At 39.7% G+C, this 12,337-nt stretch overlaps 1 protein-coding gene across 1 annotated transcript in view; it reads right to left on the bottom strand.

The window, feature by feature from the left end:
• rtn4r (reticulon 4 receptor) overlaps nucleotides 1-12,337 on the bottom strand; it is a 135,304-nt gene that overhangs the window by 74,279 nt on the left and 48,688 nt on the right. The window lies entirely within an intron of this gene.

Below are 12,337 nucleotides of genomic sequence, written 5' to 3'. Positions count from 1 at the left end.
AGGTATTGTTAGGTGGTTGCTGAAGTGTGACTCTGTCTCAGGTGTAGCTAGGTAGTTGTTAAGGTAGGGTGTTGGTTGCTAAGATGATGTTAGGTGGTTGCTACAGGTGTATTGGTTGGAAAGGTGTTGCTAAGTGCTCGCAAGGTGGTTTTGAAGGTGTTGTATATTATATATTGTATAGCTGTTGTTTGTACTAGACTAATTGGTTGGTTACTAGGTGGTTACCAAGATGTTTCTATGTCATTGCTAAGGTGTTGCTAGGTTGGATAAGCCCAAAATAGTTTGTTTTTTGAATGAGCAGTATGAAATGGAAAGTAAGTGGTAGAGATTAGGAAGTGAGCGGTATGGACCAGGAAGTGAGAGGCATGTACTAGAAAGGGATTGCTATGGGCTGGGAAGTGAGCAGTATGGATTAGGAAGTGAGTGGTATGGACTGAGAAGTGTGAGGTATGGACTGGGAAGTGAGCAATACAGATTAGGAAGTGAGATGTACGGACTAGGAAGTGAGAAGTATGAACTAGGAAATGAGTGGTATGGACTAGGAAGTGATCAGTATGGGCTAGGAAGTGATCAGTATGAACTAAGAAGTGAGAGGCATGGCTTAGAAAGTGAGTTGTATGAACTAGGAAGTGAATGGTATGGACTAGGAAGTAAGTGGTATGGACTAGGAAGTGAGCGGTATGAACTGAAAAGTGAGCTGTAAGGACTGGGAAGTGAACAGTATGTACTGGGAACTCAACAGTATGGACTGGGAAGTGATTGGTACAGACAGGGAAGTGAGAGGTATGGGCTAGGGAGTGAGCAGTATGGTCCAGGAAGTATGTGATATGGACTAGGAAGTAATTGGTATGGACAAGGAAGTGAGTGGTATGGACTAGGAAGTGAGTGATATAGATATAGAGAACTGAGCAGTATGGACTAGGAAGTGAGTGGTATAGACTGAGAACTGAGTGGTATGGACTGGGAAGTCAGTGGTATGGACTGGGAAGTGAACAGTATTGGTGAAAAGTTGTGGTCTGTATGGGAATGTGGCTGGGCATACATGCTGAAGTCTCTGAGAGAAGCATATTGGACAATTAGGAGCAAATGAAAAGCCGGCGACTACAAACCCACAGCTGGCACCAGTGTGTGCTGGAGAAATTGCCTGTCCATATTGCGCTAGGAAGTTGCCAGCACCATGTGTGTGTGTGTGTATGTGTGTGTGTGTATCAGAGATTTACTGCATCAGCTGAAGGTGAGGAAACCTGCCGGCTGTAGCAGAAGCGGTACGAGCGCTAGCGCGGGCTAATGTAGCGTGCGGTTTTATTCCACTCAGCTTGAATTTCAGCTCTGTTCCCTTCAGTAAGTAGAAATCCAACTGCTGTATTTTTCCCCTTAGCATACAAGGACGTGGGGAGGGGGGTGGTTTTGCCTGGATTGCAGATTCTGATTCTTGTGATTAGTCTGAGTTCACTGACCTTAAACACTAAATTTGTTTAATAATAAACATGGTAACAGTAGAATGCAGTAAGAACAAAAATTGGTACAGATATTTATTGGTTACATTGGGTGTCTGGCACTGTCAAGAAAAGTAGATGTACCTAAAAGTGTGTTGATAGCACATACATAACAGCACCCCACACATCTTTAATCAAGGATAGATCTGGTGATGCAACTGGCCTTGATATATATATATATATATATATATATATATATATATATATATATATATATATATATATATATATATATATATATATATATGAAGTAATGAAGATGACAAGGCATGGAAGCAGGGCTAACAATGCTGTAGCAATGCTATGGGTATGGTTGCAATAATAATAGCATGTTAGTGATGCAGATGGCATGGCATTGATGTTAAAGGCATCATTGCAATGCTAACACTGCTGTAGCATTGTTATAGGTTTGAAAGCAATAATAATAGCATGTTAGTGAAGCAGGCAGCATGGTAGCAATGTCATAGCAAGGCTGTAGCAATGGTAAAGGTGGGGTAACAATAAAAACAGCATGGTAGCAATGCATTAGAAATGATAACAGCATATTATGGATGCAAACAGCATGCCATTGAAGTTAAAGGTACCGTAGCAATGCTAATAGTGTGTTGTAGCAATGCTAAAGGTGCGGTCGCACTAATAGCAGCACGTTAGTGATGCAGACAGAATGGTAGCAATATAATAAAAGTATGGTAGCAATGCTAAAGATCTCATACCAATAATTATAGTATATTAGTGATGCAAATATATCAATTTTAAAGGTGTGTGGTAGCAGTGCTAACAGTACTGTAGCAACACTAAATGTGTGGTAGCAATAATATCAGCATGTTAGTGATGCAAACAGCATGCCATTGATGTTAAAGGTACAGTAGCAATGCTAACAGTGCTATAGCAATGGTAAAGGTGTGGTAGCAATAATAATAGCATATTAGTGATGCTGATGGCATGCCATTGATGGTAAAGGTACAGTAGCATTGCTAACAGTGTCGTAACAGGTATCATAGCAATAGTGATAGTATATTAGGATGCAGGTGGCATAGTAGCAATATTACAGATATGGTAGCAGTGCTAACGGTGCGGAAGCAATACTAAAGGTGTGGTAGTTATAATAACAGCATGGTAGCAATGCTAACAATGTAGTAGCAATGCTAAAGGTGCTGTAGCAATGCTATTAACAGCATGGTAGTGATGCTGACAGCATGGCATTGATGCTAAAGGCATAATTTAAAAACATTGTTAAAGGTGCGGTAGCAATAATGTTAGTAATGTAGTCTGCATGCCATTTATGTTGGTAGCAGTGTTAACAGTGCGGTAGCAATGCTAAAGGTGTGGTAGCGATAATAACAGCCTGTTAGCAATGCACACAGCATTATATTGATTTTAAAGGCACAGTAGCAATGCTAAGGGTACTGTAGCAATGCTAAAAGTGTGGTAGCAGCAACAGAAGCATGTTAGTAATGCAGACAGCATGGTAGCATTATAATAAAGGTTTGGTAGCATTCCCAACTATGCAATAATGATGTTGGAGGTGTGGTAGCAATGCTAATGGCATGGTATTGACTCAAATGGTACAGTAGTAATGTTAAAATCGCATTAGTGATGCTAATGGCACGGTATCGACCTCCATTGAAAGTTAAGAAGTTTAGAAGTTTAAGTCCTTTTCTCGTATGCAAATTCTTCATCCTACAGGCGATGCCATCTTCCCTCCATCCCTCCATCCTTCCTCTTCCTGCAGATAATAGCGTTCCCGGGCTCTGCTGAGCTATAGGACCTACTTATGCCGCGCTGTACAGTATAGCTATGTAAAACCGCGGGCTCCTGCTCTTCATGCTGATGATCTATATGCGAATGAGGAGCGTGCGGCTCCGACCTTCAGTCTCTGGTGGGGTTTTAGATGGCGGGTGGAGACGGATGGGGCGGGTGTAGCGGTGGAGGTAGCGGTGTAGCTGCTGCTGTGAAGCGAGGAAGTAAGAGGTAGTGTCTTTGAGAGAGAGAGAGAGAGAGAGATAAAAGCTGAAGCCCCGAATGCAGGAGAATGCATCAATATTCAATGTGCTCACCGCTTTGGAAAAAACTCTTCTGAGACCTTCTCTTTTGGACCTGCGCAGCATGTGGACGCGTGTGTGTGTGTGTTAGTGTGTATTAGGGTGTGTGTATTGGTGTGTGTATAAGTGTGTATAAGTGTAAGCTCATATATCCTCCCATACACACCCCACCGTGTTCCCTATTCTCTCTTTCTTCACCGTTTCATTGTCGGCTTCATTTGATCCAGAGCTTTGTGCGATTTTGTGTTGGAGGCAGATGAGTGACAGTATTATGTAGGAGAAAAGTTGTACACACTTCACAAACCAACACAAATACCTGCCTATAAGTGTGTGTGTGTAGGTTTCTTCATGGGAACCATAGCCTTCTTGGGTTCACTATCCAGGCTAGGATCAAAATCTGAAGGCGACTTTTCACTAATTGTTCACAATTTCCACTTTCGTAACTTTCCTAACTATACTCTAGATCAAGAGTCTGCAATTAAGCTTTGGAAAATGAAGTGTAATGGATTAGTAGATTTGTACAGACTAGTAGCTCTCCAGCCCAGAGGGTTGTTGAACCCAATCGCAGAACAGTTGATCTCAAAGCAGGTAAACCCAAGAAGAAAGGAAAAATAAATAAATAAATAAATAAATAAACACACAGCATCTTACGCGGGATCGAACCCGTGTTGTTGGGGTCGTGGTCCAATACACTAACGCTGCCCCAGCTAGTGATTTGGGACACGACTGAGAAAAAAAACGCCCTAAAGTCTAAAGGCTATTCGCTTTTTAACTTCTGAGTAAAAGTTCTTTAAGGAACCTTCAGGAGACTTTCGGCACCTCGGATGTTTAATCCAGAGTTTTAAACTAAAGAACCCCAAAAAGCTCCTTAAGGAACTTTTAATAGTAACTAGTGGTGGTAATCAATAAAAAAAAATTTAATCCGATTAATTACAACCTTACAACTCAACTTTTAGGGAGATGCCGTTAAATTTCATTTTCCAGCAGGACTTGACATACTGCCCACAGTGCTAAAAGTAACAATTGGTCTTACAGTAAATAATATTGTAATTTTCTGAGACACACATTTTTGTTTTCTTGTTTTTTCATTGGCTGTAAGCCATAAACAATCATCTATAATAAAAGAAATAAAAATGCTTAAAATAGATCACTCTGTGTGTAATACATCTATATAATATATAGAGTTTCACACTTTTATAATATTCTAATGTTTTAAAACTATTTAAACTACATATTTAAACCCTTTTTTTTTAAATCTATTCGTTTGCTGAACGTTTTCCCAGCGCTCTCGGTTATCTAAGAATGCTGGCTACCTTTTCGATGACTTCACTCGCCGAGATAGTCTCCATCCTTTTTGCACTGCGGATGAAAGAGAGAGAGGTAGAAAGAGAGAGCGAGGGATAAAAAGGAGAAAAACACGCTCTATAAAAGTCAGAGCCGGGCAAACTTTCAAAGAGAGGCCGTGGGTTATGAAATATGGATGGCGTGGCTGAGAGGGAGGTATCTGCGAGAGGAAGAGAGAGAGAGAGAAATGAGAGCGAGAGAGGGAAGGAAGGAAAGGCGCTGGAATGCATTCTGTGGACGATGTTGCGTGAGGGGGCGTGGGCATCACCAAAATAGATCACTCCTCTGATGTAGCGGGCGGAGGGCCTGACTGGGTGAAGCTGTTTGTGTTGGGAAAGAAAAACGACCTCCTACGAGAAAATCCACCTTTTCGCTATGACTCAAAGAGGCTCTTTGCATTCCCTCGTTTAATTTCCCACCCTTTCTCGCCCCTTGCGTCCGGACCGCCGCGCAGCATTAGCTCTGCCCTGACTCAGAGTAAACACTGCCCACTTCACACTGATCCCGGATCAGCTAGTCTTACTCATCTTCACGCTCCAGCTGCAGCGGTGGCAGCGTCAGAGCTGGCCCGGGGTCATCGCCGGAGAGGCGGGCAACACCAGCATTAAGTCGCTTTTCCTGGGGCTCAGTAAAGAGTGACTCACTCGCTGCCCCTCATTAATGCCTATGATCCCCTCATAGTATCCGGATGCGTCTCTGGCCGAAGGCGGGATACGGCTTAGAGGGAATCCCACCTGCAGTTTATAGTCTGGGATTGGTTATTAAATTAAGTGGAAAGCAGCAATAATAATGTTATTTATTAATGGAATAGAATGGGATTTAATTGAATCCATATCTCAATCTGAACCCACAAATAGTTAGATAGTAGATAGTAGTCTTTCTACTAGATTCTTTTTCTAGCATTTCTGTGAAGATTAGACTGCATTCAGTGACAAGAAAAACAAGAGGTCAGGATTTTGGATAGTCACCATTATGAAGAAGGGTACCCCAACTCTAAAACTCAAAAAAACAAAAGTTATAGCCCAAAAGTCACAGCCCTTTTTCAACAAACAAACTTGCAAGGCGAAGTCGCACAGCTGCGAGCAGTAAACGCTGCACATACCATGCTCTTAGTGTGTAAACAGCGTGGAGCAGCAGAGACCGTGTTTGTTCATGGTAGTACATTATCTGGCTAATATATTAGATATCAGAACTGCGCCACCTGCAGTTTATAGTCTGGGATTGGTTATTAAATTAAGTGGAAAGCAGTGATAATAATGTTATTAATAGAACAGAATGTGATTTAATTGAAATCACTTCTCAACTGGCCTATCTGTGCTCCACCCACAAATGTAAATGTCTTTATACTAGATTCTTCTATTAGCATTTCTGTGAAGATTTTAATGCATTCGGTGACAAAAAACAAGAGGTCAGGATTTTGGATCATCACCATTATGAAGAAGGGTACCCCAACTCCAAAACTCAAAAAACAAGATTACTGGATGGAGCGCCATCATTCCAGAGAACACTCATTGCCCTTTTCCAACCAAGGAACTTGCAAAGCAAAGTCGCACGGCTGCGAGCAGTAAACGCTGCACATACCATGCTCTTAGTGTGTAAATAGCATGGAGCAGCAGAGACCGTGTTCGTTCATAGCAGTACATTATCTGGCTAATATATTAGTTTAAACTTCGCCACCTGGAGTTTATAGTCTGGGATTGGTTATTAAATTAAGTGGAAAGCAGCAAAAATAATGTTATTTATTAATGGAATAGAATGTGATTTAATTAAATTCCCTTCTCAATTGGCCTATCTGTGCTCCACCCACAAATAGTTAGATAGTAGATAGTAGTCTTTCTGCTACATTCTTCTACTAGCATTTCTGTAAAGATTTGATTGCATTCAGTGACAAGAAAAACAAGAGTTCAGGATTTTGGTTAATCACTAGGGCTGCACGATATATCGTTTAAGCATCGTCATGACGATGTGCGCATGCACAATAGTCACATCGCAGGACATAAAATGTTGCAATGTTTTTTGATTCTTGACACAAGATGTACAGTAGATACACAGCGCTGTCTCTGTGTCTGTGTAAGTGACAGGCTGCTGCTGCCTGAGAAGCAGGAGGGGAAGTGGGAGCACGAGGGGGAGGGGGGCAGGAGTGAACACGAGGTAACCACACTGCACCTCAGTCCAGCACAGTTTTGCAGTGCAGATATTTCCAGTTACAGCTGAATTCACGCTTTTAATCCGAAAAAAATCACTTTTATTTACCTTTCAAAAAGCCATTTAAATGCTTGATTAAATTTTTTTGAGTGCTTGGGCGCCGACTCAACTCTTGATGGGTCCAGAGTTTAATATAGTGACATATATATATATATAAATTTTTTCCCAATGTCGTGCAGCCCTAAAAATTACCATTATGAAGTAGTGTATCCCAACTCTAAAACTCAAAAAACAAAAGTACTTGATGGAGCGCCATCATTCCAGAGAACACTTATAGCGCTTTTCCAACAAAAAAGAATTCTGGTTCTTGAACCAGTTCTGTTCAGGCTTATGAGAACCGTGGTGACTTTCAGCAAACCAGCCCACATTTCCAACAATTTTTGTGGAACCGTCAATATGTCACATCATACATCATCAATAGAGGGCGTTGAACAGCGGCGATGAACACGGTCCACGCTGAAGAACCTAGTATTCTTCGGTTTCTGATGTGAACAAAAGCTTTTTGGTTCTAGAACCTACTTTTGTTGGTGGAAACGTGGCCAATGGTTCACAATTAGGTTCATGAACCAGAACGGTGCTGAAGTAAAAATAATACTCCAGTAAAAGACTATAAACTTAAAGACTATAAAGACTATAAACTTCTGGCCAATGCCTATCATTAAATATTTAATGGTGCCAATGGGTTCAATTTTGTCTTTTCTTTAGAGACATATTCTTTCAGCAGGAATTCACTACAAAGAATCGCATGCATTTGCACACTTGTGTCAGCAATGTGAGCAACTTAATGTACCTACTGTAAACACAACCATAATTCATAATCTCATAATTATTAGGTCTCAAAACAAGCATTTGTGGCTTTTTGTTCCCAAAGACCCATCGCTTTAGACTCAACTACACTCACCGAGCAAAGATTCAGGACCAGAACAAAACTGTAAATTGACCAAATTGACCAACTTACAGTAGATTGCAGACCTCCAACACTACTGCACGGTAAAAGGCAGTGCTATCTGGCCCTGGAAAGATAGCAGGCCCACTCCACCGCAGACACAGCCAGCACCATCTGGCCGCAGAGACCAGCAGGAGGAATCTTGGCTCCGAAAAGAGCAAAGAATATGTCAGCAGTGCAAACAAAACAAAGCATGGAAAGTGGGACGCAGTTTTGAACAGAACGCAGTAAATTCAGTGTGTTCATCAAATGTTCTGTAGCGGCTTAGTAATACACACCAACTGCTCATACAGAAACCACTTAGGGCCCTATCGTTCATCGTTGCGATGCTCATTACTATCTTACACCCCGTCAACTGTCTATTTACAAACCTTGCGCCCCCACTGTTAAAATAGTGTCAGAGTTTAGGAATAAATCTACACTGATGATATGAGGTGTGGTGGTCTGGTGTTTCTGGTGTGTTTCTATCTAGGTGGCAGGAAATACAGGAGCTTCACTGACTGATTAAAACCCTGACAACAGTACACAGTCAGCTGCCCAATCCTATCTTAGCTACACAAGATATAAAGAAATAGATAGGATAAACAGAATAAAGAATAAAATAACATTACTGTTCCCTTAAATGAGCTAAAGGTCTTCAGAGTGTGAACAAGCTTGTCAGTATCTGTCTCTGCTGAGACGCACAAAAGCACCACGCTGTTAGGATACGAACGCTCCTACCTAGAACGAGCCTAGGTAAATTTAGGTAAATTTAGGCAAAGTTTAGGTACATTTCTGGTGTGTTTCTATCTAGGTGGCAGGAAATACAGGAGCTCCACTGACTGACTAAAACCCTGACAACAGTCAACAGTCATCTGTCCAATCATATCTTAGCTACGCAAGAGATAAACAGATAAGAGAATTAACAGAATAAAGCATAAAATAACATTGCTGTTCCTTAAATGAGCTGCTGGTGTATCTTCACAGTGTGAACACTCAGGTCAGTATCTGTCTCTGGTGAGACGCACAAAAGTGCTGCACTGTTAAGATACGAACACACCAAAGTCAGAACACATCTGGCTCTTAAAGGGAATGACTACTGGTACGCTGATTGGTTTATTTCACGTTACGCCAAAAATTAACCACACCCAAGATTAATTAAGAGAGTTTTAGTCATCCAGACGATGAAGGAACTCATAAGGAATGATATAGTAAACTGTTATAGTAAACTTGTGGTTTCCGAGGCTGGTAACTCTGATAAACTTATCCTGTGCAACAGAGGAAATTCTTGCTCTTCCTTTCCTGCGGTGGTCCTGATGAGTGCCAGTTTCATCACTATAATGTTTTTGAGGGATTTTTTTTGCAGTTACTGCACTTTAGGATACTTTCTTGATAAGTTTGTGATATTCTTCTTTTTGGATTGACTGACTGAGATTTTTTTTCTTTACTTAGTTGAGTTGTTCTTGCTTCTCATAATATGGATATGGATGAACATTACTCAAATAGAGCTATAATTCACTGTATGACTGTAACTCTACCTCTTCACTACTTTACAACTGATGCTCTCAAACACTTTATTAAGAGACAAGAAATTCAAGTATTAACTCTTGATAAGTTCAGCACAGCTGTTAACTGAAAGCATGAATTCCAGGTGACTCTACCTCATAAAGCTGACTGATAAAATCCAGCCAAGATTGTTGCCTAAATAATTCCATATGTTTTTCTTCATAGTTTGGATCAATTTAGTATTAATCTACAATGCTTAACATTTTAAATTATGTTTGCTACAATATTTATTGGGAATGCATTCAGCTACACTTTAGGCTGCACACACTGATTGCTGGCACAGATGTGCAAATGCAAGCACACAGCTTGTCTAGCATATTTGGAGAAATATTTCCAATAGAAGGCCAGGTGTAGGATATAAAGAAGTATAAAGTTAAACTGGGTTTTTTTGGAATGATGGAGCACCAGTACTTTTAGTACTTTTTGAGTTGGGGTGAAAATTATACTGTATAACATCCATCCTCACTTCCTTCATGCCATTTTTCCTGAATGCAATCCAATTTAAAAAAAAAGGCTGTCATGCACAGTAGAAATGTGTTTAATGTGTTTTTTTTTTCTTTGCATGTTTAATCATATTCGGTGGTCAACTCATTTACTACTAAATACAGTGTATAATTGATAATCGGACCCCCGTTCTGGTCCACCATAAGAAAGAACACAGTGTTCTCTGTGTGTTTCTTCACGTCTGAAACAGAAATCACTTTTTACAGCACAGAGCGTCCTCACACTTTTGCTCTCGGTTCATTGGCTGTTGGATTTGGGCCCCTTTTCAAAATATCATAACCTCAGGTCAAGTTTATCTGTCAGCGCCGCTCCAGCAGGTACAGGCTGTTCTGTAGACCGGGTTCAGGAGGGGGACAGCGCAGGAAGGTCGTCTGCTTATAGAAGATTAAAGCCGTGGCCACAGAAGATCCAATTTGAGTTCAGTAAAGAATCGTGAGTGTGTTTCGCGATAACGATTAATCTTACGTGATTTACTAACGACTTAAGGAATGGCGAAACTTTAAAAAGGCCAGTATTGCGAGTTTCAGGTTAACGCAAATACAGGTCCAAAGTTTATGTGTCTGTCTGTCTGTCTGTCTGTCTGTCCATCCGTCTGTTTGTCCAATTATATGTGTGTCTGTCTGTTTTTATGTGTGTAATTATCTATTCTGTTTTCATCAGTATTTATGTTTATGTACATCTATCTATCTATCTATCTATGACTTTTTGAATGACGTAACTTTAAAAAATGCCAGTATTTTGAGGTTAATGGTTTCAGGTTAAGGCAAATACAGGTCCAAAGTTAATGTGTTTAATATATTTTCTATACATTTCATCCAATTAGCTTGGGTTTCATAAAGTACTTTTTCTTCTTCTATTGTTGAACTAAGAAAATTCTGTCATATCGATTTTTAATGTAATCATAGTTTGCATCATACACATGCACAGCTAAGCAGCTTTAACTGTATGTAAACATTTGAAGCCGTTTTTAAACAGGGAGTGCGTTCACATGCAAATAATCAGATTTCTGATCAATTTCAACTCACTATGAAAAAAACAGCATGCCCTGAATTCCAAGACCAAATTAAGATCTATAAACCCATTCAGACAATGTTCAACTAACCGGAAACTGAAAGTGCTTAAGACACTTAATATTCTGATCATAAGATCCTAATCAGATTTCTGATTATTCAGTTCATCTTTTTTCATGCTCTGATTTTATAGATCAAATGATGGTCTAGAAATCTGATTCAAACAACACTAGTGCTACTACTACTACTACTACTACTAGAATACTAATCAGAGATTAAATGTGTTTACATGCACTTCATAGTCTGATGTTAATCGGGTTTCTGATTATTCAGTTGATCATGATAAGTAGAACATAGGGCATCAAATTAGGGCCAGGAATTCTGATTCAGACAACGTTCCTACTCTAGACTTTTAACCAGAAAGTAAGTAATCTGATTATAATTTATGATTTCTGATTATTCAGTATACCATGAAAATTCAGCAACTTGGATTAAATTAAGCCCAGAAATCTGATTCAGACAATGTTTCTACTACAAGATTACTAACTGGACATTGAATGGGTTTACACATGCTTAATAATCTGACCATAATCAGATATCTGATTATTCAGTTGATCTTCACAATCTTTTCATGCTCTGATTTTTAATGTGTTTACATAGACTTCATAATTTGAGGTTAATCAGATTTCTGATTATTCAGTTGATCGTGGAAAAAGAGCATAGTTCAGACAATGTTCCTTTTACTACACTACTAACAAGACATTGAATGTAAAGACCTAACAGATCTAATTCAGACAATGTTCCTACTGTTAGACTACTAATAAAACACTGGATTTGTTTACATATGCTTCATAATCAGATTTATGATTATTCAATTGAACTTGAAAAAGCAATATAGATAAATTAATGGCTAAAAATCTCTTTATTTCTCTGTATCTATCACTCACTTTCTCTTTATCTCTCTCTTTCTTGCTCCCTCTCTACCTTTCTCTCTTTTTATCTGTAATTCTTTTTCTCTGTTTCTCTGTCTATCTCTTGCTCTCTCGCTCTATCTCTCTTTCCCAGATGTGCAAATGCACACGCACAGCTTGTCTAATCCCTTTCGAAAAGTATAGCCAATAGAATAGGACTCTCTGCAGATGACAAACATTATGAACCGAATATTGGCATCATTCATAATAATTTAATGTTACGTATGAGCTCTCTCTCTCTGTATCTCCCTTTCTTTCTTTCTTTCTCTCTCTC

This window comes from Astyanax mexicanus, chromosome 22 (assembly GCF_023375975.1).
Source record: "Astyanax mexicanus isolate ESR-SI-001 chromosome 22, AstMex3_surface, whole genome shotgun sequence".
NCBI classification, from domain to species: Eukaryota; Metazoa; Chordata; class Actinopteri; order Characiformes; family Acestrorhamphidae; genus Astyanax; species Astyanax mexicanus.
This window is presented reverse-complemented; position numbering and strand designations above follow the sequence as displayed.